This window comes from Bos indicus x Bos taurus, chromosome 2 (assembly GCF_003369695.1).
Source record: "Bos indicus x Bos taurus breed Angus x Brahman F1 hybrid chromosome 2, Bos_hybrid_MaternalHap_v2.0, whole genome shotgun sequence".
NCBI classification, from domain to species: domain Eukaryota; kingdom Metazoa; phylum Chordata; class Mammalia; order Artiodactyla; family Bovidae; genus Bos; species Bos indicus x Bos taurus.
The window spans coordinates 121,385,253-121,412,613 of record NC_040077.1 but is presented as its reverse complement, the minus strand read 5'-3'; the positions used below and the strand labels follow the sequence as shown (position 1 = coordinate 121,412,613).

Genomic DNA, 27,361 nt, shown 5'->3' with positions numbered 1-27,361 from the left:
AGTGTCTGTCCAGCTGCAGTTCTTTTCTTGAGGACCACTGTTGCCCACAGACCTCACAGAGAGGTGCCCTTAGACTCACGATCTCACCAAAGCCTGCCCTGCAATCCTCACAGTGCTTGAACCAGAGGTGTACATTTGACCCAAGCTGAGCTGTATTCTGTCTTCTGGGACTCTGAAACTGGGGCATAGTGACCATAGTCCAAGCACCACCCCAGGGGTCGCATCAGTAACGACAATGAGTGGAACAGCCCAAGGAGAGACAACAGGGAATGGGCGACGGTGGCACATGGAGACTGTGGGCCTTGTCTATGACAGCAGCTGTTACTCTGCTCTAGCAGATGGTTGCCATGGGAATGTAGGTCCAGACTTGTCAGATATTGTGATTTTCCATACTTTCATGTGAAATTTCCCAGTTTTCAAATATTGGGCACTAATTCATTTTTTAATGCCACCGACTAAGAATATCTTGTGCATCATATTTGACCTACAGGGCTGCCAGTTTGTAATCAGCACCAGGGAGTCAGACACCGGCCCCAAAGCTGGGGACGGCCACTTTCTGCCATGTATGGAGACTCAGAGAAGCCCTCAGTGTAGCCGGAAGAACAAAGCCTGCTCCTGCTGGCTCCTTGCCCTCTGCCCCCACCCCCACCCCAGGAACACTACAGACCCACATTTCCTGGCCTTCTTTCTCGGCCCTCCTGCCCTTCTTTCTAGGCCCAGCACTGTGTGATAGTTAAAGTGATGGGCTCTGAAGTCAGAGAGACCTGGGTTCAAGTGCTGACTCTGCGACCTCTGGCTGCGTGCTCTCGGGAAATTGACTTCACCCCTCTGAGCCCCAATTCCTTCCTTTGTAAGACAGGGTACTTTCTTCATAGGGTTGTTATTGGGGTTAAAGGAGATAGAGCTCAGAAAGCTCTTAGCACAGTGCCTGGCATCCAGTACACACTGAATGAATGTTACCCATTATTGTTATTTTTATTATTGCCATGTCGTAGCATTCCTCCTCAGCACAGCCCTGTCTCAGAGCCCTTTCTTGTTTGTGTAACTCTCTGGGCACTTACCATTTGTTCTTATTACTTTTTAAAAAAATTTTATTTATTTTAATTGGAGGCTAATTACTTTACAATATTGTAGTGGGTTTTGCCATACATTGACATGAATCAGCCATGGGTGTACATGTGTTCCCCATCTTGAGCCCCTCTTACTACTTATCACTATTTCATCAGCCTTGGTATATTGTAAACTCCTCTTAGAGGGAAAGGCCACGTTCTCTCTCTCTTTATATGAATGAGAGGGGAAAGAAAGTAGTTGAAACTATTTTGTACATAGTGGGTGCTCAAGATACATGTATTTGTTGGTGCACTGCTGGAATTTAAGCTCCATGACAGCAAGGGCCTTGTCCATCTCATTAACTATTGGATCCCCTGAGCCTAGTTTTTTACATATATGTTGAGCATATATGGAACCCTCAATAAACATATATCGAATAAAAGAATGAAAGGCATCTCTTCCCCCTCTCCCAGGATTCTTTAACATACTTAGGAGGTTATTGGTGCAAATCCAACCTGCTGTTTTAAAATAGTAGGTTCTGGAATCTCTGTTAAGAGCTCCCCATTTTTCCTTTGGGAAACTGTCCTTCCCCCACTCAAGGTGGCTTCCCCATCTGAACTCTAGGAATAGTCATGTGGCCCAAGACTAGCCAATTAGAGAAAACTACCCCCTGGCCACAGTGATTGGTTCAAGATGGGCTTGTAAGTCAATCAAAGCCAATCAGAGCTGAAAGGATTGGGAAGAAAAAATTCGCTTTCCTCAGAGGAAGCTAAGTCATGAGAATACAAGCCTAGAGCTGCTAGTGGCCGCATTACCACAAAGAGGAGAAAGCTTGCCTAGAAAGGAAGCAGACACAGAAAAAGGCCTGAGAAACAGAAGGAGACAGGTTCCTAATGGTATCTTTTGAGCAAGCGTATCTATTTGTGCCTAAATCCAAGCCCTTGACTGTTGTCTTAGAGACAATAAATTATTTTTTTTTCAAGTCACCTTGAGTTGAGTGCTAGTCACACATCCAAAGGAGAGCAGATTAATATTTGGATTCTATAGAAAGGCAGTCATAGTAGACATAAACATATATCTTTATAGGAATGTGCCCAGACACAGTGATCTTTCTGTAAGAACTGGTGCCTACCCACAAACTAGACTAACAGCCATGTTAGTACTGAACCCTGCCCTCCAACTATACAACTGGTTGGACCAGAAGTAGATGTGTATTGCAGCATAATCAGATCAGATTCTCTCTCCTGGGGATTTGGGTTTAGGACTGAAGAGATCCTAGTTCTGTCTGAACTACATGCTTAAACTGAGGGGATAGAAAGTTGGGAGCTGGGAGAAAGTCACATTCATGGGGGACCTTAGAAACTGATCTATTCAAGAAGAATGAGGTTGACTCACATGGGAAGAGAGGCTGTGACCTCTCTGAGAAATAGAGAGCAAACAGAGAGAGAGAGAGAAGAGTTGCTTCCTCTTTTCTCATGAGGCAAATTACTTCTCCTTTTAGGCTCCAAGAAATTTCTCTGTGTTCATATAATTCTCTCTTCCACCATTACCCTCCCTGCTTTTTCGAAAACTTAAAATAGCTTTAGTGGTTTGTGTGTGTGTGTGGGGGTTGTTTTTCCTTATATCTAAAATGTTTTTTAGACAACTATCTTAGAAACAAGTCTGCAGTCAAGGTGTCCTGTTTACAAGGCTGATGAAGTCCCTTTGCTAGGCTTCCTAATCAAGACACCTACACATTCAGTTATTAGGTGTGTAACCTTGGCCAGAACACATGGATTCACTGAACTGGCTTCCTCCTCTATAAAACAGGAATAATAATGCCCACCCTACCAGGTAGTTAAGAGTGAATGAGATAAGGTGGAAAGATTTTACTTAGCACAGTGCTGGGCACCAAGAAGCCATGTAATCATTTTGTGCCAAATGCAAAAGAGGAGTTGAGTCCAAGTCCAGAACCAGGCCACTAAAAGGTGCCAGTTGGAGAAGACTTTTGAGAGTTCCTTGGACTGTAAGGAGATCAAACCAGTCTATCCTAAAGGAAATCAATGCTGAATATTTGTTGGAAGGACTGATGCTGAAGCTCCAATACTTTGGCCACCTGATGCGAAGAGCCAACTCATTGGAAAAGACCCTGATGCTGGGAAAGATCGAAGGCAAAAGGAGAAGTGGGTAGCAGAGGATGAGATGGTTAGACAGCATCACCAACTCAGTGCACATGAAGTAGTGAAAGACAGGGGGCAGGCTGCAGTCTGCAGGTCACAAAGGGTCAGACACGGCTTAGCAACCGAAGAACAACAGCTACACGAGGAAGTCTAAGGGAACAAGCCTTCTCCCCATCAGCACCCTTTTCATCATGTGCACCCGATTTTCAAAAGCATTGAGGAGGCAAAGAGTGTCTTTATTTTTAAAAATGCCAGTTCTGGGGACTTCCTTGGTGGTCCAGTGGTTAAGAATCTGCCTTGCAATTCAGGGGACTTGAGTTTAATCCCTGGTCAGGGAATTAAGATGCCACGTGCTGAGGAGCAACTAAGCCCACATGTCACAAGTACCGAGCACGCCACAAGTAGAGAGTCCAAATGCTGCAATGGAAGCTCCTGCGTGCTGCAACTAAGGCCTGACAGAGTGAAATTAATAATTTTTTTAAAAAAGGGTATATAAATGCCTATTCTGGAACTCATTCCAAGGATATAATTCAGACAAAAAATACATTTGCATAAGAATGCTCATTGCAGTAGTGTTTATATCGGAAAAAAATTGGAAATGACTGACATGTTCAACACTGTGTTTCGTTTAATAGATGATAGTACATATATACAACAGAATATTATAAAGACTAGAAGAACAAAAGACAATCTTTTTAAATTAAAATAAACATGGAGTAGTTTGCCAAATATTATAATGTAAAACGCAAAATGTGAACATTTAAGGTTAAAGCACAATATTTCAAAGAAGTTTCTCCTTCTCATCCCAGCATCACACACACTGTCTCACACACCACTCGCCCAGCTATACATTCATCTTCTCTGCCTTTGGGGTAACTAGGGTGGGAAAACTGAAGAAGCATTTATGTAAGTTCAAGTCCTGAGGCCTCTAACATGTGAGGTATCGACAAAGATGGATGTTCACATCATTTTCTGAGCTTAAAAAAAAAGCAGTTTACAAAAATATTGCGGACAATGTGAACAATGGTTATCCCAGGCCATGGGATTTCAGGTGTCTTTTTCTTCTTTGTACTGTCATGTATGGTTTGAAATGTACATAATGTATATACATTATGTTTATATTTATGAGAAAAAATGAAGCTATTTTCATAAGGGAAGGGAGTTACCTTGATTTTATTTTCTCCTCTATTGTCCTCAATACATATTCTACCAGATTACCTCTAATATGCCTTCCTTCTTCATGCACAGGGAGACGTACCTGGCTGCCCGGTTCTGTGGAGCTGCTCCAGACAGAAGCTCCTTGTTCAGGGAGGGGAACCTTCCATGAGCCTGGCAGAAACGCTAGGCAGCTCACTACTGCCCTCTTCTGGTCAGAACAGGGCAGTTCTGATGTGCTAAACAGCACACCAGTCACATCGTGATTGGCCAAGGTCACCTACCCTTGCAGTCATCAGCGTGCTGCACACCACCACTTGCTCTAGCAGGTGGAATAGAACGTCTCCTGGGAACCTCTGGCTTGGCGTGGACAGCACTGTCCTGATGGGTTTGCAGTCATACCCTTAGCCTCCCTTAGCCCAGGTCATAGCCTGTTTGAGGGTGGGGTACTGAGTAAGTGATGAAAAACTTTCCTGCTCGCTAAAGAGCACTGATGGTTTGGAGTTCAGGTTCCAGAAAGTAGAAGGCAGGGTTGAAAGAAGATAAATACAATCATCCCAATTATAAAAGCTCTTAGGACCCAGGGGTTAAGACTCCGAGCTTCCACTGCAGAGGGTGAAGGTTCCATGCTGGCTGGGGAACTCAGATCTCACATGCCATGTGGTGTGGCCAAAGTAAATAAATAAATAAAGCTTGTGTTCTTGTATGCTTCTAATTATTTTTCAAGTATTTGTCAAAGCAGCTTGATATGTACAAATAAATTCGCACAAGGATATTTGTTGCAGAATTGTTGGCAAAGCACAAAACTGCAATCTAAATAGCACTCAGTATGGGGGCATTTGGACAAAATGGAATAGTATGCAGCTATTAAAAAGAATGAGGTGGATCTATATGTGCCACTCTGAAATGATGTCCAAGATTCATTGTTAAGTTAAAAAAAAAAAACCAAGCACGATATGTAACTGTCAATAAGTGTAAATGTGTTGTGTCTTAAATAAGGATCTGTGTAACAGTACACATTTCTATTTAGATATGTATAGAATACATTGGAAGGAAACACTAGGAATTAATAATAATAATGACTATCTCTGGAGATGGCAAAAAGAAAAGAGAACTAATCTCAGTTCAGTTCAGTTCAGTCACCCAGTCGTGTCTGACTCTTTGCGACCCCATGGACTGCAGCACACCAGGCCTCCCTGTCCATTACCAACTCCTGGAGCTTACTCAAACCCATGTCCATTGAGTCAGTGATGCCATCCAACCACCTCATCCTCTGTCATCCCCTTTTCCTCCTGCTTTTAATCTTTCCCAGCATCAGGGTCTTTTCAAATGAGTCAGCTCTTCATATCAGGTGGCCAAAGTATTGAATTTTCAGCTTCACCATCAGTCCTTCCAATGAGTATTCAGGACTGATTTCCTTTAGGGTGGACTGGTTGGATCTCCTTGCCCAAAGGACTTTCAAGAGTCTTCTCCAACACCACAGTTCAAAAGCATCAATTCTTCGGAGCTCAGCTTTCTTCATAGTCCAACTCTCACATCCATACATGACCAGTGGAAAAGCCATAGTCTTGACTAGATGGACCTTTGTTGGTAAAGTAATGTCTCTGCTTTTTAATATGCTGTCTAGGTTGGTCATAACTTTTCTCCCAAGGAGTAAGTGTCTTTTAATTTCATGGTTGCAGTCACCATCTGCAGTGATTTGAGAGCCCAAAAGAATAAAGTCTGCCACTGTTTCCACTGTTTCCCTGTTTCCCCATCTATTTGAAGTGATGGGACCAGATGCCATGATCTTAGTTTTCTGAATGTTGAGTTTTAAGCCAACATTTTCACTCTCCTCTTTCACCTTCATCAAGAGGCTCTTTAGTTCTTCTTCACGTTCTGCCATAAGGATGGTGCCATCTGTGTATCTGAGGTTATTGATATTTCTCCCAGCAACCTTGATTCCAGCTTGTTCTTCATCCAGGCCAGCATTTTGCATGATGTACTCTGCATATAAGGAATCCATACATACACACACACACACAAAAAAAAAAACTGTTAGAACTAGTAAATGAGTTTGGCTAGGTTATAGGATATACACAAAAATCAGTTGAATTTCTATACACTATGTCTTAGTCCATTCAGCTGCTATCATAGAATACCATAGATTGGGTGCCTTAAAAACAACAAAAATTTATTTTTCACAGCTCTGGAAGCTGGAAGTCTGAGACCAGGGTGTCAGCACGGTCAGGTTCTGGTGAGATCCTCTTCTGGGTTGCAGACAGCTGTCTTCTCTGGGGTCCCTTTTATAAGGGCTCTAATTCCATTCATTGGATTCACGCTCATGATCATATCATCTCCCAAGGCCATCATCACACTGGGGATTAGAACTTCAATGAATGAACTTTGTGGGGACACAAATATTCAGCCCATAATAACTAGCAATGAACTATCTGAAAATGAAACTGAGAAAATAAATTTATTCACAATAGCATCAATAAGAATAATATACTTAGGAATAAATTTAACAAAAGGAGTACAAGATTCATACACTGAAAACTACAAAAGATTGTTGGAAAAGAAGAGATTAAAAGAAGACTCAAAAGATACCTAAGACTTAAATGGAAAGAAATCTGTTCATGGATTGGAATGAACAGATGGGTTTCTGGGGAGTAAGATGATAACGATCCCCGAACTAATCTACAGTTTCAATGCAAGGCCTATCAAAATCTCAGCTGGCTTTTTTTTTTGCAAAAATTGACAAGCTGATGCTAAAATTTATATGGAAATGCAAATGACACAGAATAGTCAAAACAATCTTAGGGGGGAAATTTCAAGCTTCTTAACATAGCTAAAATAATCAATGTGTGATACTGGCACAAGAATAAAAAATAAGATGAGACTTCCCTGGTGTCCAATGGCTAAGACTCTGCACTCTCAATGCAGGGGGTCCAGGTTTGATCCCTGATCAGAGAACTAGATCCCACATACCACAGCTAAAGACACCACAACAAAGATTAAAGATCTCTAGCACTGCAACTAAGACCCAGTGCAGCCAAATAAATACATGTTTTTTTAAAAAATAAGATTCACTTCAGTTCAGTTGCTCAGTCGTGTCTGACTCTTTGCGACCCCATGGACTGCAGCACACCAGGCTTCTCTGTCCATCACCAATTCCTGGAGTTTGCTCAAAACTCATGTCCATCGAGTCAGTGATGCCATCCAACCATCGTATCCTCTGTCGTCCCCTTTCGCTCCTGCCTTCAGTCTTTCCCAGTATCAGGGAATGAAATAGAAATGGGAGTCTCGAAATAAACCTCTACATTTATGCTCAATTAATTTTAGACAAGAGTGCAAAGGAAACAATTGGATATCCATAGGCAAAAGGACAAAGCTGAATCCCTACTCATGCCATATAAACAATTTAATTCAAACTATATTATAGACCTAAATGTTAAAGCTAAAACCACAAAACTCTTAGAAGAAGATACAGTAGCAAATCTTTGTGATATTGTATTAGGCAATAGTTTCCTAGATATGACACCAAAAGGACAAGCAGCAAAATAAAGAAATAGATAAACGGGGCTTTGTAAATATTGAAAATCTTTTGCTTCAAAGGATAATGGAGCAGTGAAAATCTTCTGGAATTAGAGTGTGGTGATGATAGCACAATTGTGTGAAGATACTAAAAATCACTGAGCTTTACACTTAAAAGTGAACCATGTTGTATGTGAATTATGAGATTGGTGCAAACATAATTGTGGTTTTGGACTATGAGTTTTAAATAATTATAACTAGGCTCAAACACATCTTTATTAATCAAAGTAGGAACCATTGCAATCAGCACATTTTTGCCAACAATAAATAAGTTTGTTTATTCCTGTAGTGTAAAAATCTGTGCTTCGGGATTTGACAAACTCTTGTAAAGCATTTTCTGCTTCCTGTTGGTTGTGGAAGCATTTTCCCTGCAAAAAGTTGCTTGAAGAAGTGGTAGTCTGTTGGTGAGAGGTCAGGTGAATATGGCAGATGGGTAAAATTTCGTAGCCCGATTCTTTTAACTTTTGAAGCATTGGTTATGCAATGTGCGGTCGGGCGGAATCATGGAGAAGAACTGGGCCCATTCTGTTGACCAGTGCTGGCTGCAGGCATTGCAATTTTCAGCACATCCCATCAATATGTTGAGCATACTTCTCAGATGTAATGGTTTCACTGGGATTCAGAAGGCTGTAGTGGATCAGACCAGCAGCAGACCACCAAACAGTGACCATGACCTTTTTGGTGCAAGTTTGGCTTTGGAAAGTGCTTTGGAGCTTCTTCTCTGTCCAGCCACTGAGCTGGCTGTCGCCAGTTATCTTGTAAAATCCACTTTTCCTCGAACACCACAATCCAATAAAAAAATGATTCGTTGTTGTTGCAAAGGATAAGAGAAGATGACACTTCAAAACGACGATTTATTTGATTTGCAGTCAGCTCATGAGGCACCCATTTATCGAGTTTTTTCACTTTTCCAATTTGCTTCAAATGCCAAATGACCAGAGAGTGGTCAACGTTGAGTTCCTCAGCAACTTCTCCTGTGGTTGTAAGAGGATCAGCTTCTATGATTGCTTTCAATTGGTCCTTGTCAAATTCTGATGGTCTGCCACTATATACTCCTCATCTCAAGGCTCTTGTCTCCTTTGTAAAACTTCTTGAACCCCCACTGCCCTGTACGTTCATTAGCAGTTTCTGGGCCGAAAGTGTTGTTGATGTTGTGAGTTGTCTTTGCTGCTTTATCACCCATTTTGAACTCAAATAAGAAAATCGCTCAAATTTACTTTTTGTCTAACATCATTTCCATAGTCTAAAATAAATATAAAATATATATAATAAGTGAAGACACTCAGTTGTGTCTGACTCTTTGCGACCCCATGGACTGTAGTCCACCAGGCTATTCCCCATCCATGGAATTTTCCAGGCAAGAGTATTGGAGTGGGTTGCCATTTTCTTCTCCAGGGGATCTTCCTGACCCAGGGATCGAACCTGGGTCTCCCATACTGCAGGCTGACGCTTTTATCACCTGAGCCCCCAGAGAAGCCCGCATAATAAGTCATTAGCAAAAAAACATGAAGTGACGGACTTCCCTGGTGGTCCAGTGGTTAAGACTCCATGCTTTTGGTGCAGGGGGCGCAAGTTTGATCCCTGGTCAGGACGCAGGTTCAATCCTTGGTCAGATCCCACATGCCACGGTGCAACTAAGCGTGTGTTCTTAAACAATGACCCAACTCAGCTAATAATAATACATAAATAAATAAGTATTTAAAAAAAACATAAAGTGAGAAATGAGCATTAAAATGATACATAACATAACCACATTAAAGAACATATTCCAATATCAAATGGCAAAGTTCAACAGTACAAAACCGCAATTATTTTGCACCCACCTAATATATGGCAATAAAGCTATTATTTTTTTAAAAAGGACTTTGTGATTATTAAATGGGAAACACCCATAATTTCCTCCTGATGTTTTCCTTCCATGGGCAAGGCATTCATTGATGCAATAATCCTGTCTTCTCTCTGCCTCCAACTCATTCTTCCCCTAAAGCAGAGAAATGACTCAATAGATCTGAGTTCGGGATAAAGAACTGTTACATGTAGTTCTGCACACTCCTTTCCTCCTGGATTTCCAGGAGGCATTCTGCATGCTTCTCTATATCTATGTCTCTACAGCATCAGCCCCTCATATGTGCCAGGCATTGCTAAAGGAGCTAGAGAGTCAGTTTGAAAGAATAGTAACCTAACTCCTGCTATAAAGGAGCATACATTTTAGTGAGAAGACTGATAATAAACCAGAGTATATTCATATATTATCTTAGATGGTGTTAAGTCCTAAGGAGAAAAAAATAACATAGGAAAGATGAATAGGAAATATCAGGAGAGGGTGTGAAATTTTAGGTAGAATGTCCAGGAAAAGCCTCACAAGATGGCATTGGAACAAAGACCTGAAAGAGATCCAGAAGCTAGTCATGTGTATATTTGGGGGAAGAGATTTTCCAGGTGGAGCAAACAGCATATGCAAAGGCTCTGAAGTAATGGGGAGGAAGAGCCTGAAACATGAGGTCTGAGAAGTCTCAGGAAGCCAGCTCAGATAATGCCTTGTGGCTCAGAGTACAGACTTTGGCTTTTACTCATGACTTTAACCACTAAAGGTTTTCGAGCAGAGAGGTGACATTTAAATCTGTTGAGAATAGATTACAGAGGGCAAAGGCAAAAGCAAGAAAATCAACTAGGAGGCTGTTACAGTGATAATGATGATGGCTTGGACCAGAAAAGGAGCAGTGGAGAGAGTGAGAAAGGGTCAACTCTGGAGTTATTTTGAAGGTAGAGCCGACCAAGTGTGTTGATAGCCTGGAGCTAGGGTGTGTGAGACAGAGAAATTAAGGATATTTCAAGGTTGATGTCCTGAATAACTAAAAGATGCAGTTGCAATTAATTGATCAGAGGTTAGGGGGAATGGACCAGGAACTCAATCCTGGGCATGTTAGTTTTCAGATGCCCATTGGACATTCAAGAGGATACGTTAAATAGATAGTGGGATACGCGAGTCTGGAGTTCAAAAGAGACGTCCAAGCTACTCATTGGCTTACCGTTTAGCCACTTGCTAGCCTCATGACCTTAGACAAGTCACCTATCTTAGAGCTACATACTCCTCTTCTGTAAAACAAGGATAAAAACAGTAGCTCTAACACACAATTGTTGTGAGAATCAAATGTGATGATCTGTGAAGTAACTGGTTCACAGGAGGCTCTGAATAAATTATCGCTATTATTAAGTTCAATTAAACATGCATTTAGTTGCTGGAAACACAAACAATGAAAGATACAGTCCCTGCCCTCAATCCCAATGGAGAAAACTTGGTCAAAGTTTTCAACAATCTTTAAGGTAACAATAATCATTTGGGAGAAACGTCAGGTCCTGGCACCTAAGAGAATAAAGAGAAGAAAGGAAGAGTCAAATATGATGGACAATAGGGACTTCCCTGGTTGTCCAGTGTCTAAGACTCCATCCATGCTCACAGTGCAGGGGGCCTGGGTTTGATCCTTGGTCAGAGAACTAGATCCCAACATGCCACAACTAAAAAGGTCCTGCATGTCACAAGCAAGATCAAAGATCCCTCAGGCTGCAACTAAGACCTGGTGCAGCCAAATAAATAAACAAATGTTTAAATCTTCCAAAAAGCAAAGATAATGGACAACTAACCCCAGGATGAAACAGTCCGGAGAACTGGAGGGAAAACCAGAATTTATATGTGGTCCTGACATCAGCTTGCTGGGAAGCTTTGGACTCATCAACTCTCTATCTCTCTCACTTCCCCAAACGGTAAACCCCAGTTCCCGTGAGATGTTTAAAAGTGACCAAAGGTGCTCAGGGGAAAAACACAGATGCAGTAACACTAAACACATCACTTCCCTCAGGCCTATTTTCCCTTTCCTCTGATTGAGCCCTGTCTCCCCATGAGGACTTCTCCAATCTCCTGTGAGCCCCAAACCTGGTTTTTCTAAGCTTCTAATCAGCAGGGTAAATAGCTCAGAGACTCTGAACAACACTGAAGACCCCTAGCACATGGCAGAGGTGCTTGAACCAAAACGAAGAGGAAAGTCAGGAGCATAAGGGGAGAGAAGGTACCACTGAATTCATACTGGGCAGGGGTTGTGCTAGGTGTTCTCATGGCTGAGAAAGTTGTTGCAAGGATTAAATATGAACTCACATTAGAGCATTGGGCCCAGGGTCTCGCATATAGTAAGAGCATAATAAATGTTGGTTGTATCATTTTTATTGCATCTCTTTTAATCCTCACAACAACCTTGCAAGCTTAGTCCTCACAACTTTACAAGCTGGGCTATAAACTAAGAGGCAGGGACTTCCCTGGCAATCCAGTGGTTAAGAATTTGCCTTCCAATGCAAGGGATGCAGGTTTGATCGCTGGTCAGGGAACTAAGATCCCACACGCCATGGGGCAACTAAACCCTCACGCAGCGACTACTGAGCCCACATGCTCTGCAATGAAGATCTCACACGTTGCAATGAAGATCTCACACACCGCAATGAAGACCCAGTGCAGCCAAAAATAAAGATAAAATAAGAGGCTACGCTGTGCTTAGTTGCTCAGTCATGTCAGACTCTTTGCGACCCCATGGACAGCAGCACGCCAGGTTCTTCTGTCCGTGGGGAATCTCCAGGCAAGAATACTGGAGAAGGTCCCCCTCTTCCAGGGGATCTTCCCAACTCAAGGATCAAACCCAAGTCTCCTGCATTGCAGGCAGATTCTTTACCGACTGAGCTACCAGGGTGTAATAGCACATGCTCTTGGATCGGACAAATCTGGGCTCACGTTCCATCTCTGCCACATCTAGGCTTTTGGAACCCCGGGAAAGCTGTTTTATCTTACTGTAAAGAGGAGGAAATAATGGTCATTACTAAACAAAGATTCATCTAAAACACTTAGGGTAGGGCCTGGCACACGGTAGCTGCTCAAGAATCACTAGATATTCCTAGTACTCTTGGAGGAGAGGACACAAAAGTTCCAGAGGTTAGGTTACTTATCCAAATTCACACAGCCAAGTAGAATAGACTCCTGTGGTTTTATCTTGCTCAGTATCCATACCTCCTCTTTTGGTTAGAGTACCCTCGCTCTTTGGAGAACCACCCTCCCCCACCCTTAGGCCTTGTGATTTGGGTGGAGTTGACACCTCTATTTCAAGCTTTCAGTGAGGGTGTGTGACTCAGATCTGGCCATTTGCTTATCCCATCTTCCTGGTCACAGCAGTTGGTTCAAGGGTGAACTTGTGGCACTTCCCTGGTGGTCCAGTGGCTAAGATTCCACATTCCCAATGCAGGGGCCCTGGGTTCAATTCCTGGTCAGGGAACTAGATCCCACATTGCCATAACTAAGAGTTCAAATGCCACAACTGAAAAAAAAAAAATCCCACATGCCACATCAAAGACAGTAGATCCTGTGTACCAAAACCGACACCTGGCACCACCAAATAAATTTTTTAAAAAAATTGTTTTTAAAGAGTGATCTTGTGACCCATGCAGAGCCAACAAGAATGCTGGATCTTTGTTGAATCCATCGGGAAAGATATGAACCTGGCTTTGGACATGACACTGGGAGGCTATAAGTTTGGATTTGCTGGGGGTTGCCAGGTAGAGAGAATGCCTGAGTGCCATGCAAATCCAAAGGAATCAGAGCTGAAGAACAGAAAGAGACTGAAACCTGCAAACTCTGAGCTCTTGCCTAAACACTTGAGCAGACACGTCTAAAGTCTGTACCTCAAGCTTCAGGTACTTGAAGCAATAATGAGACAAGAATTCACATTCTCTCTCTCTCCGCCTTAAGACAACCAAAAAATCCTTACTTGGCAAATGCATCAGTCAGGGTCCCAGCTGAAAGCAGATGGCACACTCAAATTAGAATCATTTGAAGAGGGTTTATTTACTATGGTATAGACAGTGTAAAGTGGAAATGAGTGTTAGTCACTAAGTCGTGTCTGACTCTTTGCGACCCCATGGACTATAACCCACCAATCTCCTCTGTCCATGGAATTTTCCAAGCAAGAATACTGGAGTGGGTAGCCATTCCCTTCTCCAGGGATCTTCCTGACCCAGGGATTGAACCTGGGTCTCCTGCTTTGCACACAGATTCTTTACCATTTGAGCCACCAGGGAAGCTCAGTGTAAGAGAACCTCAATGGGAAGCACGGTGACCTGGGACTAGTAATAACTGAGGAGTTATCACTACATATAGGCCTGAAGAACAGAGGAGAAAACAGTCACCTGGACCCAGAGGAGGGCCTTTGGTAGAAGAGCAGTGGCTGTCCATCACAGAGTACCGCCAGCTTGCAGAGGGAGCCAGGGGTATAAATACCTCTCTCTCCTCTTGCCTGTCATCCACAGGCTCCTCAATGAACAGGCCTAGCAAGAAGCCAGAAGGCAAAAAGTCTGTAGGTGTAGCAAAACCAGGCAGACCCAAGGCAGGATGGGAGATGGATACAGAGAGGCAGACAGGAGATGGCCCAAAAGCCTCATCTGGCGGTCTCTCGGATAAAGTCCCATGAAGAACTTTGGAAGCTGAGTTTTAGTTCTCTCATAGTTCCCTGTACAGTGCTCACCTCCCTTCCCTGGAGAAGACCCCCAGGTTGGCACACAGGAGATAGGAATTCTGAGCATCTGGGAAGAAGAGATAGGAATTCTGAGCATCTGGGAAGAAGATGCTAACCTTGCAGAGAGAAAGAACCTGCCAGGCCAGTGGACCACGTGGCCAGAGCCCTGGACCCTCAGGTCCTCACCCCGCCAGCTCCTTTGACCCCATGGAAATCTGTCTGCCAGCTGGTTTGGCCCCAATCTCAGGCACCACAGGCAGCAGCTTGGTGACTTCCCTTTCTCTCCATAGGAGATGTCTGCTTCCTTCTGCAGCCAAGCCAGAGAAGCTTCTGGGATTCCCCAAGACTGGCCGGGGCCCAAGAGGGCCCTGAGGACAGGGCTGAGCTGCATCCAAGTATCTTGTTTTGGCCACACAGACACCTGTTCCCTCTTCTTCCTTTACAAAACAACTCACCATGATCTTTTCAGCCAAAATAGTTTCCTCCCTACCTTTCAAATCCAGTTTAAGCCTTAGAGTCTCTTCAGAAAGGCTTCCTCATTAACTCACCTGACTCTACATTCTCCTGCTATAAAAATGATGATAACAGAAGAACTTATACATGTACAATAACTAATAATAGCAATGTGCACACCACTGAGCTCATTGCCTTGTGGAAACCATTTCACTTAATCCTCACGACCACCTTGTGAAATAGGTGCTATCAATAATATAGACTATGTTGTGAACTGGCACCCCTCAGATTGGCACCTTAAAAGCAATTACTTTATCCATTTCTACAGAGGAGAAAACTGAGACTTGGAGAGGATTAAATTACTAGTTTCAGATCACACACGTAAGCAACAGGCAGAGATGACGCCTAAAGCCAGGGACGACCGGTTGTGAAGCCCAAGCTCTTACAACTGAAATGTTTTACTGCAGCCCAGCTGTGAAATCTCAGAGTTAGGTAGTGGCTGGAGGAGTTCCTGAATTTTCTCTCTAACATGTATGTACATGTGCTGGAATCACAGTCAGTGACCCTAACTTATGTACATATAGAGTAAGCAACACTATTCCCCAAGTTTTTGCAGCAAACACCACCAGCGCCCCTTTGTGGTTAAATCCACTTGGTCACCCCTCCAGCTCTCAAACCCTAATGAGAAGCCAAACACTTGAAGATAATTTCATTAGTGATGTCAGAACACATTACAGATGAAATACAGAAAACAAAAGAACCCACTAGGAGTTACTGGTAAGACGCTTACGCTATTAGCCTGCCCCATTTCCCACTACCAACAAACCATCTTTAGCCACTTGGAAAATTGGCCTTGTTTTCACTTCCTTTGTGAAATGTCTCATGTGGTAATTTTCCCAGAGTGTAAACAAGTCTTTTCACAGTAATCAATTCATTAACTTCTCACAAAAAACACTATAAAGTAAGTCATGTTATCATCTCCATTTTTTAGATGGGGCATCTGAAGCTCAGAGAGGTTAAGTCACTTCCTCAGAGTCACACAGCTGGCAAGGGATAGAGCTGGGATTCGACTCGTTGAGTCAGCCTTCTGAACTTAGGCATTTAACGACTGCTACTCTGTAGTTTGACAATAAAGCTAAATGAAGATTATGAGAAAATCCATCAAAGCACTAAAAATGAAAAACATGCTATGCAGGATTGTAGAATCTACGTGCTCCAGTAATACAGAGGAGAGATCGTCCACTTAGAATGCGTGGCTGGTTGGATTGATCAGCAAAGGTAATATGGAGAACAGAGAGCTGAGGAACAGCCATCAGAGTGTCTATGGGACAGGCAGGTAAGCTTAGAGAGCAATCAGGGAACAGACATCCGTGGTGGAGGGTGAGTGAGTGACCCCTGAACCTGCAAGGGGAAACTTGAGGATGGTGCTAGAACATCATCTGGTGGGAGAAGTTGGGAGGAAGGACTAGCAAAGTGAAGAAGAGGAGCCCTTCTTTTCCTTCCTTAAACCTGTTTGCTAAATCCCTATTCTATGCCAGGCACTGCTGCCTTCACAGAGTTTGCAGTCTAATGGAAGAATGTATTAGTACATTTTTGGTTGCAAGTGACAGAAACCAACTCACACTGGCTTAAGCAAAGGGGAATTTGTTGGCTCACTTGACTGAAAAGTTGATTAAAGGGTGAACCTCAGGCTGGTTGATCCATGGGCTGGAAAATGTCAGTAGAGGCTTCCCTGGTGACTCAGTAGTAAAGAGTCTGCCTGCCAATGCAGGAGACACGGATTCAATCCCTGATCCGGGAAGACCACATATGGTATGGAGCAAATAAGCCTATGGGCCACAACTGTTGAGCCTGTGCTCTAGAGCCTAGGACCTGCAATGACTGAGCCCACGTGCTGCAAGTACTGAAGCCCTTGCATCCCAGAGCCCGTGCTCAGCAGCAAGAGAAGCCACAGCGATGAGAAGTCCACACACACAACTGAAGAGTAGCCCCCACTTGCCGCAGCTTCAGAAAAGCCCGTGCAGCAACAAAGACCCAGCACAGCCAAAAATAATGACATTTTTTCAGTGGGAGTCAATCTCTTCCTGCCTTGATCCTGCTCTCCTCTGAGTTTCCTCCATTCTTAGGCAGCTTTTCTCCTTCTGGTGGTGTCGTGATGGCTGTCCCTGGCTCTAGGTTTTCTTCTTAGCCTGTCAATGCCATCCCTCTTCTAATCCCCGCCCCTGAAAAAGAATCTTTATTTCCCATTTGTTCCAGGGAAAATTCTAAGATTGGCTCTGATCAACTACCTTGATTTTATGCCTAACACTGACCCAGTTATGGGGCTTAAGGATGGAATATGACAATTAGCCAGGCCTGAGGGACAGACACACCCTTCCGTGCAGCCCTACCCAGACCACACAGATTGAGGAAAGAGGGATGGCTCCCAGGGAAAACTGGAGTGCTAACTAAGAAGTGGGGAATGAATGCTGAGTAGGCAAGAACAACAGACGGCTGATCCAGGGATTCAGGCAATGATCCTGGTGATTACAACAGCGTGTGATAAATGGCATGTGGAAGGAAGTGGCTGGAGGAGCACATAGGAAACACCTAACCCAGAGGAAGTAACTGTAAGCTGAGACCTGAGGAGGTCTCAGGATAAGGAGGGGCATGGAAGGGGTAAGAAGGAAACGGGTTGTGAAGGTTTCTTGAGATATGTGAAACTGTGTGTTGTTTGTTAAAGTCACTTCAGTCGTGTTCAACTCTTTGTGACCCTATGGACCGCCAGGCTCCTCTGTCCATGGGATTCTCCAGGCAAGAATACTGGAGTGGATTGTAATGCCATCCTCCAGCAGATCTTTTGGACCCAGGTACTAAACCTGCGTCTCTTACATCTCCTGCACTGGCAGGCAGGTTCTTTACTGCTAGCGCCACTTGGGAAGCCCGTGGGAAACTGTGGTCTGAGCATTAAGAGGAACAGTGTAAGTGAAGATTGCCTGGATCATGAACTTGGCCGGAGCACAAAGGAAGGCAAATTGATTTGGGCCTGAGAGGAGTTGAAGATTTCAGTTTGGGATGTTATTTTTGAGGAGCATGAGGGTCATCCTGTTAGAGATATCAAAGAGTCGGTTTGGACATGTGAATGCAGGGTTTAGGAGCAGAATCTCTGGAGGCAGCTCCAGGATGGTCATTGAAGTGTGGGTGAGACATTTCTGGCTGAGAAGATCAAGGTTGAACAGGCTCGTTGAAACGGTCAATGACAGACTTCCCTGGTGGCCCAGTGGTTAAGACTCTGCCTGCCAATGCGGAGGACGTGGGTGCAATCCCTGGTTCAGAAACTAAGATTCCACACGCCGAGGAGCAACTAAGCCTGTGCTCCCCAACAAGAGAAACCCAAGAATTGTAATTAGCGTAGCCCCCACTCACCATAACTAAAGAAAGCCCACACACTGCAATGAAGACCCAGCGCAGTCAAATACAATATATATTTTTTTAAATTTTAAAAGTGTAGCCAAAAATAAAAAAAAAAGAACTGCTAAGTCACTTCAGTCGTGTCCGACTCTGTGCGACCCTATAGACAGCAGACCACCAGGCTCCGCTGTCCCTGGGATTCTCCAGGCAAGAACACTGGAGTGGGTTGCCATTTCCTTCTCCAATGCATGAAAGTGAAAAAGTGAAAGTGAAGTCGCTCAGCCGTGTCCGACTCTTCGCGACCCCATGGACTGCAGCCCACCAGGCTCCTCCGTCCATGGGATTTTCCAGGCAAGAGTACTGGAGTGGGGTGCCATTGCCTTCTCCGAAAAAGAAAAGGACATCCAAATGGCCAATAAGCACATGAAATCAGCATATGAAAACATCATTACTTATTAGAGAAAACACATGAGAACAATGAGATACCATTACACACCTACCAAAATGGATGGAATTAAAAGGACTGAAAGTATCAGCAAGAAAGCCGAACAAATAGAACTGCCAATGGGACTGTAAACTGGCACGACCGTTTTGGAAAACTGACAGTAATTTATGAAAGCAAAACACATGTATCTGCTTTGACCTAACAATTCTACTCACATATATATAGCCAAGAGAAATAAGTGCTTAAGGCCATCAAGAGATTTGTAAGAGAATGTTTTTAACAGCTTTATTCAGAAGAACAAACCAAATGTCCTTTGTTATATGTTTATTCAATACAATACTACACCACACACAAGCGAGAACTTAGTACCGATGCAGATGAATCTTAACAGTTATGTTGAGTGAGAGAAGCCAGACTGTGTAATTTTATTTATAAAAAGCTCAAAACCAGATATAACTAGTTAATGGTGATGGAGGTCATAAGGTGTAGCTTCTCCTGTGGAAGGGGATGTACCTGAAAGGCGGCCACAGGAGGCTTGCTGGGGTGCTGAAAATGGTTTGTATCTTGATCTGGATGGTGATTATAAAGGCATTTACAGTATAAACATTTATCCAGCTGTTTATTTAAGATTTTTAAGATCTGTGCATTTGTACAACACAGAAAGCATAGCTAATAATAACTCTAAATGGAGTATAACCTTTAAAATTGTGAATCACTATATTGTACACCTGTAATTTATATAATATCACACTATAACTATGCTCCAGGGACTTCCCTGGTAGTCCAGGGGTTAAGGCTCTGTGCCTCCAGTGCAGCGGGGGTACAGGTTTGATTCCTGGTGGGGGAACTAAGATCCCACATGCCGTATGGCGTGGCCAAAAAATAAAAAATTATACTTCAATTAATATAAATACTTTAAAGTTTTTTAATTTATTTTTTAAATTGAAGGATAATTACAGTAGTGTTGGTTTCTGCCGTACACCATGAAAAGTTTTTTAAAAAGAGATTTGTGCACATTACTGTTTCTATTTCATGCCTAAAAAACCAGGAGGGAAGCTTAGCCCCACCTCCAAAATACAAAAGAAACGATGATAGCACTGATCTGGGGACTATTGATATTTTACAGTTTGTGATATGAGATGATGTTTCCTAAGACTCAGCTTGATGATGAGATCCCCCAGGGTCAGAAGTCTTTGATTCTGATCTCCAGTGTTCCAAAGCACCTGTATCAGGCCCGCAGCATCCAGGACTCGGCGTCTGCTCAGAGCAGCGCACTCCAGCCCCTGAGTGTTCAGCTCAACACTTATTTCTGGCATGTCTGCTCTGTGCCAGGCCCTGAGCTGAGAGATGGGAATATGAAGACAAATAAAACACCATCCCTGCACACTTAAAAAGCTGCCAACCAAGATGTGAGTGCTCCAGGATGAAGGGTTCTTGCAGCAGCCAACTTATCCATCAGCACATGTAAAATAATAATAGTAACAAACAACCACCATTTATGAACTGCCAGGTGCTTTATGTAACAGATTTCACGCCACACCCCCCCCCCTTAATTGCTATTTAAAACCACAACTGCCTGCAGCTACTTTTGTCTGTTAGGGGAGTGGCATAATTTTTCTCTGGGTATACAGGATCTTTGTTTAGAAAATACTTAATAAGTTGCTTTGGCATGAAGAATGAAACTCCCCGGGGCTAGGCAAGACAAAGGAGCTGAACTGCTTTGCAAATTAGAGTGGGGAAAACGCGGCAGCAGGGCAAGGGAGGGAGGTCTGAAAACAGGAGGAAGGAGATGTTAGGAAGTATAGTTAGGGAGATCTACGTTGTTTTTGTTTTCCCAGATTCTGTTCCTTAGGGTACCACCCCTTTGCCTTCCTAACCTCACACATTCTTCAGCTCTTACCTTTCAAAAATTACTTCCTCATACCACACACAGCCTTCAAAAGGAATGAACCAAATCTCTATAGACTTGGGGAAAGGCTCAGGATATATTGTGAAGAACAAGTAACCAGCACAATAGACGCTTAGTAGAGTCTCGTTTTTTAAAAAGGAGTTCTGAAGATGTATTTACAACTGGCTACACATGGAAAATTCCTACAAAACTACATAACACTGTATCAACAGCTGTTACTACTAGGGATAGTGGTAGGGAATATTCAGAAGCTTTTATTTTCAGTTCTTATCCTTTTTACCTTCAAGCATTTTATCAAGATATTTTATCCCTTTTTCAAAAGCCTCTTCCTCCAAGCAGCCTTCCCTGACTGCTGCAGTCCATCAGGTCCCCAGGGTGTCCTGGCCTCCTCTGTTGTGACATTCAGACCTTTGTAATTCCTCTCCCAACCTCTCCCACTCCTCTACCTCCTGCATCCACTGTACTCTTCCCAGCTCCAAACTGACAGACACCAGGAACTCCTAGGAGAGTGCTTGGCATAGCTGTTAACCGAATGAATAAATTCTTCCACCTCCCAAAGAGTTTTTCTCCAACCTTGCTTTGGATCTTCCAGAGAGAGGAAGCACATACAACCCAGCCCCACCTGGGTGTGCTGCTCAGGCCCTGCTCGTGGTATTCCAGCTAATTCTCTGCCCCGAGCAGGGTGAGATGCCCTCTTTCTTCATTCTAGAGATACGTGGAAAGGGAACAACTGCTGCCCTCTTCAGAGCCTCAGCCTTGAGCGACGCTGAAACATCCAAGACCAGGGCAAACTGTGAGAAGTGTGAGCAGGTGAGGGAGCCAATTACCGGAACTGGCCAGGGCAGCCTGGCTGACCTCAGCAGGAGCAGGGACGGCCCTCCCTTTCCATCTTCCTTTTCTTTCCGACAGCAGGGGAGGAGGAGACCAAGGCCTAATTGCTTTCACCTTGAGAAAAATCTGCTGCTGACCATGTGCGGAGAGAATCACTCAGTTATACAGCAGGGGCTCCAGATGATACCAGATCAGGAAGGCTGACATTTTCCCTGAGGCCCTCGCTAACGACTAACGGGAAGAGACATCCTTGGCCTACTGCCCCTCCTTGCTCAGGCCCACCAATCACAGTGTCAGCCCATTGCTGGCTTTCTTTCTGCCCAGAACCCCGCAGGGAAATTTCCAAGTCTGCCTCCTCCCCACCAAGGCTGCTGTCACTAAGATGGTGCTTTCACTGGGTTTTGCCCAGGCCAGAGTGAAGGCTCTGGGAGAGAATTAGAGCTGTCTCACAGGCGCCAATGGCCGGGTGGACACCTCTATCAATCCAGCCAGCCTCTACCCACCAAGCTCAGACAGGAAAAGTGATGCTGGCCACTGGGACTGCCAGGGAGCGCCACTGGCCAGCCACGGGTGCCCGATTCTGCCCAGACACTTCTAACAATTAAGGCAAAGGATGAACTCTCAAGGCTTCCTCCATCCCTGAGGAAAAGCAGATTCAAAAGCCACACAGTGTTCTCAACCCCTGCAGTGAAGCAAGGAATATAATAAAGAGAAAGCACTGTAGCTCAGGACAGCAGTCTTGAAGTGATGCTATGCAGGGAGTCTGCCACCAGAAGCTCAGCATTTGAGTCACTGAAAATCACCCAGGAAGTATGTGATACAGCATATGATACAATGAACAACATAAAGTCTAGGAGCACTAGCTAGTCACCTATTGGAGCCCAGGTAGAAGTTTCCTTTAGGAAATTCCTTTTTTTTTTTAATTTTATTTATTTATTTATGGCTTTGCTGGGTCTTCATTGGGCTTCCCTGATAGCTCAGTTGGTAAAGAATCCACCTGCAATGCAGGAGACCCTGGTTCGGTTCCTGGTTCTGGAAGATCCGCTGGAGAAGGGATAGGCTACCCACTCTAGTATTCTTGGGCTTCCCTGGTGGCTCAGCTGGTAAAGAATCTGCCTGCAATGTGAGAGACCTGGGTTCGATCCCTGGGTTGGGAAGATCCCCTAGAGAAGGGAAACTCTACCCACTCCAGTATCCTGGCCTGGAGAGTTCTATGGACTGTGTCCACGGGGTCGCAGAGTTGGACATGACTGAGGGACTTTCACTTTCACTGTGGGTCTTCATTGCTTTGCTCGGGCTTTCTCTAGCTGCAGTGAGCAGGGCCTACTCTTCACTGTGGTACACGGGCTTCTCATTGCAGTGGCTTCTCTTGTTGCAGAGCACAGGCTCTAGAGCTCAGTTCAGTAGTTGTGGCACACAGGCTTAGTTGCTCCACAGCATGTGGAGTCTTCCCAGACCAGGGACTGAACCCAGGTCCCCTGCAAAGGCAGGCGGGTTCTTAACCACTGGACCACCAGGCAAGTCCTCCTTTAAGAAATTCTCAAGAGACTTCCCTGGGGGTCCAGTGGTTAAGACTCCTCGCCTCCACGGCAGGGTTCAGTCCCTGGTTGGGGAACTAAGATCCCACATGCCAGGTGATGCAGCCAAAAGAAAGACATTTTTGAGAGGCAACAGAAGACCACAGCTCCACACATAGGCCATTTCAACCACTTTCTAGCTGTGTGACTCTGGTCATGCTGCTTAACCTCTTTGAGCTCCAATTTCCCCAGCTGTAAAATAGGGTTAATAACACCTACTTTAAAGGGTGTCACAAAATAAAATTAATATACATAAACTATCATAGTGCCAGAAAGCGCTCACTAAATGGTAGGTGTTCATATTATTATTATGGTAGCATCATATCATCACACATTCCAGCACCAACACTGCTGAGGTGGAAAGTGGGAAGGCCTTTAGAAACACGCAGACCTGGTTGGATATCTAGTTCCATTACTTCCAATGTAAGGCCTTGGGAGAGTTAATTCACTTCTTTGAGCTTCAGTCTCCCTCCATAGGTGACTCAGATGGTAAAGAATCTGCCTGCAATGCAGGAGACCTAAATTCGATCCCTGGGTCAGGAAGATCCCCTAGAGAAGGGAATGGCAACCCATTCCAGTATTCTTACCTGGAAGATTCCATGGACAGAAGAGCCTGGTGGGCTACAGTCCATTGGGTTGACACAACCAAATGATTTTCACTTTCACTTTCAAGGCCTTGGGAGAATTAATTCACTTCTTTGAGCTTCAGTCTCCCTCTATAAGAAAGCATGACTAATACAGCCTTGTCAATGGGATGGATAGAGCTCAGCCATCACCTGAGACTGAGCACATAGGTGCTCAGGGAACGTTACCTGCATGGGTACAGGATCATCACCCTCTTTCCAGCATCCTCTATCTGGTTTGTTTGGTAGTTTTTACTGAAAGATAAAAGCCTGCATGTGGTGGTTTAGTCGCTAAGTCGTGTCCGACTCTTGTGACCCCATGGACTGTAGCCTTCTAGGCTCCTCTGTCCATGGGATTCCCCAGGCAAGAATACTGGAGTTGGTTGCCATTTCCTTCTCCAGGGGATCTTCCCAATCCAGGAATTGAACCCAGGCCTCCTGCATTGAAGGCAGATTCTTTACCAACTGAGCTACAAGGGAAGCCTGCATATGGATTTTATCAAAGCCAGTGGTCTCTTTCCTGTTGATTCTTCTAGCCATCTCTATACTATTTGACCCTGCTGGTCACTACAGAATTTTTTGAGACCTCCTGCCTGCCCCCTTGGTTTTCTTGACTCTGATCCCCTGATACCTCTCTCTCTCTTTCTTCCCAGGCTCTTCATCCTCCTTAGCTTACTCCTTATTCTTCTGTCCTTTGCTTTCCACATTTTACCTTCTCTCCCCCTGAGAAAGGCCACAACACAGTCAACAAAGCAAGCTCAGTCTATCCTTGATCCTGATCTCAAAGGTATCATTATTCTTCCAGCAACCACAAGTCAAATCCTAGATTCTTTTCTGTTTCCTTTCCTGTCTTTCTGAATCCATTCAGTTGCCAAGCATCTCTATTTTTCCCTCAAAACATTTCTCACATGTACCTCCTTCTTTTCCATCTTTCCTCTTGCCATTCAAAAACCAATACCAACCCAGATCTTATCTAGTTTAAGTGGCTAATTCCAATCTATCCTGAGTATTACAGCTGACCTGAAAAGATCACTTTAATCATACCAGATAGTCTCTTTTCACCACTCTTTCATCTCCACTCAAAATTCTATTAAGGCTGTTTCCTTCTTTCAAAGGCACTCAAGGGCTTTCATATCTGATTTTCTACATTTGACTTTCCTTCAGGCCCCAACCTAGATTCTCCACCACATGCACGCCTTCTCTGTGTCTATTTTCTCTCCTTTGCATCTGCAGCCTCCTCGGTCTGGAGTGCCATTTCCTGCTGTATTAAAATTCGATCCATTCTAGCTCAAACCTCCACTCCTCCCGGAGGCCTTCCCTGCCCACTCCAGGGTGTAGTTATCATCTTCTCTGAGTTTCTCTGATGATGTTGGTGTGGTCCTTGCAATAGAGCTCTGCCTGTTTGAGGAGTTGGTTGATGCCTACTGGGACACCTGCCTGTGCCTTCAACTCACACCACAGGGCAGAGTTGGTATCTTGTACATCCACTTGGATGACACAGCATAGTGTCATAGCAATTTGGAGTTGGACAGACGTGTTCTCATCCTAACATGTCACTTTCCCACTGGTTGCAAGACCAACCTCTCCCAGACTTCCTCATCTGAAAAATGGCCGTCATAATGGCCTCATAGATTTGTTGTGAAGATTAAATGATAATGTATGCAAATAACTCTGCACAGTGCCTGGCACCCAGTCTACATTCAATAAAAGGTAGAGATTATTATAGTTCCTGGCACCTTCCAGTCTAAGCATTACTTATGCATTCCTACTCATTTGCATAGCCAAATAGTAATTTACATAGACTGTGATATTTTACTATAGGTATATCTGCTTTCAAAACAGCTCTCCTTTCCCAACTTTCCATTTTTATAAATGGCACCACTGTTCCAAGGCTCCCAGGCTGAAACCTTGGCAGTGTACTCAGCTTTTCCTGCTCTTTCATGGGCCAAACTCGTTGGCACTTAACCATGGGCTGTCTCTAACTGTTCTGAGAATGTCTTAACTCCCTGTTGAGACTGTAAATGCTTTAAGAGCAAGAACTCTGACTTATACTGCCTTGGTATCTATTATACTGGCATAGAGCAGGAACTCAATACATATTTGTTTTCTGACAAGATTCTATCAACAAATTAATTTACAGGGGCAGGTGTGAAGGAGATACTACACCAATCTGAAACACTGATCAGATATTCTGTGATTATGTTTTATCCAACATCCCTTCTCCACTCCATGAATTCCTCCTACCCATTAAGGCCCAAGTCGATATTCTCCTTGCTGTTAAGGCCCAAGTTAATAGTCTTCTTGCTGATATCTTCCATAAATATTATTTCCTTTCTTTCATTTAAACTACTTATTTAATTGCATAAAGTTTTAACCACTTTTTAAATTAAAAACTGAAAAAAACTGGAGTTCCTTGATGGTCCAGTGGTTAGGACTTGGGGCTTTCACTGCCATGGTGGGTTCAATCTGTGGATGGCAAACTAAGAGCCCACACACACAGAGAAAGTACCTGAAAATGATACAGTATAAAGTGACGATTAAATTTTTTCCTCTTAGTTTTATTTCTCAGAGATAACAACTGGGAACACTTTGGTGGGTATCCCTCAAGATCCTTTTCTGTTGCATTAGAAATTAAGAGCCTCTACTAAGACAGTATATAAATTAAACTTTTAAAAATGACTGTGTTTCTCTGAGATTTTACATGCCCCCCAAAATGACCATTTTCTAGGCCATGGGGAAAGGGATTAAAATAAATCCAAGTCGTGAAATAAATGAGTAAAATTCAAATTTGTTCCATGGCAATTCGACAGTGCCTATCACACTGTACAGTTTGTATACACCTCTGCCTCCCAGCTAGATTTATCCTAGAGCAGTAACTGACTTCCATTTTTATATTCTCAACACCTATTTTGTACATAGTAAGGATTCAACACATGTTTAGTGAAGAATGACTTAACTGGGGCAGGGGGGCAGGGTGCAGTGGCCTGGGCCCAGCCATGGGCACCAACCACCCTGGTGAGCTGGCTTGGCCTGCAGGATGTGCCAGAGCACATGGACATGGAGAAGGGCAACAGCATCCTGGACAGTCCAGACTCAAGGCTTCTCCCTAGCCCCAGCCACTGGTTTCTCTCAGGGCCCAGGGCAGCAAGGAGCTTGAACCAGCCCCCAGGGCTCTGGCCCAATGCAGGATCCCCCCATGGCCCTGAATCCAGCTTCTCTCTCTCCAACCCCCCAGTCTCCAGCTGCTCGCCAAGGTTATGACCCCTGGCCTTTGGCAAAGGAGTGGTGTTTGACCCCTTACCACCAATGGAAGTAAAGTACACATCCTCTATCAAGTACAACTCAGACTGGCACTTCATCAACGATGTCAGCCTGTCCTAGGACTTGGCGGTGGCCTCCTGCAGCCAGATCATCTCCTGGATTCCCAGTTGCACATGGCACATCTACAAGGCGAAGGTGCACTTCCAGCCCCACCACGAGCCTGCCCACTGCCTCAGTACCACCATCCTCTATCTCAAGTACCCCAAGGCGTTCTACACCACCACCCTGGATGACAACTGCCACAACACCCTGAGGAGGCACCTGTCCAGTGTGGAGCTCGAAGTCAGGGAGTTTCTGGGCGGTGTTTACCTGTTGGAAGAGAGCTGA

The 27,361-nt window shown here is 44.1% G+C and overlaps 1 pseudogene; it reads left to right on the top strand.

Moving 5' to 3' along the window:
• Positions 1 to 235: 235 nt before the first annotated feature.
• LOC113900429 lies at positions 236 to 27,361 on the top strand (annotated as a pseudogene).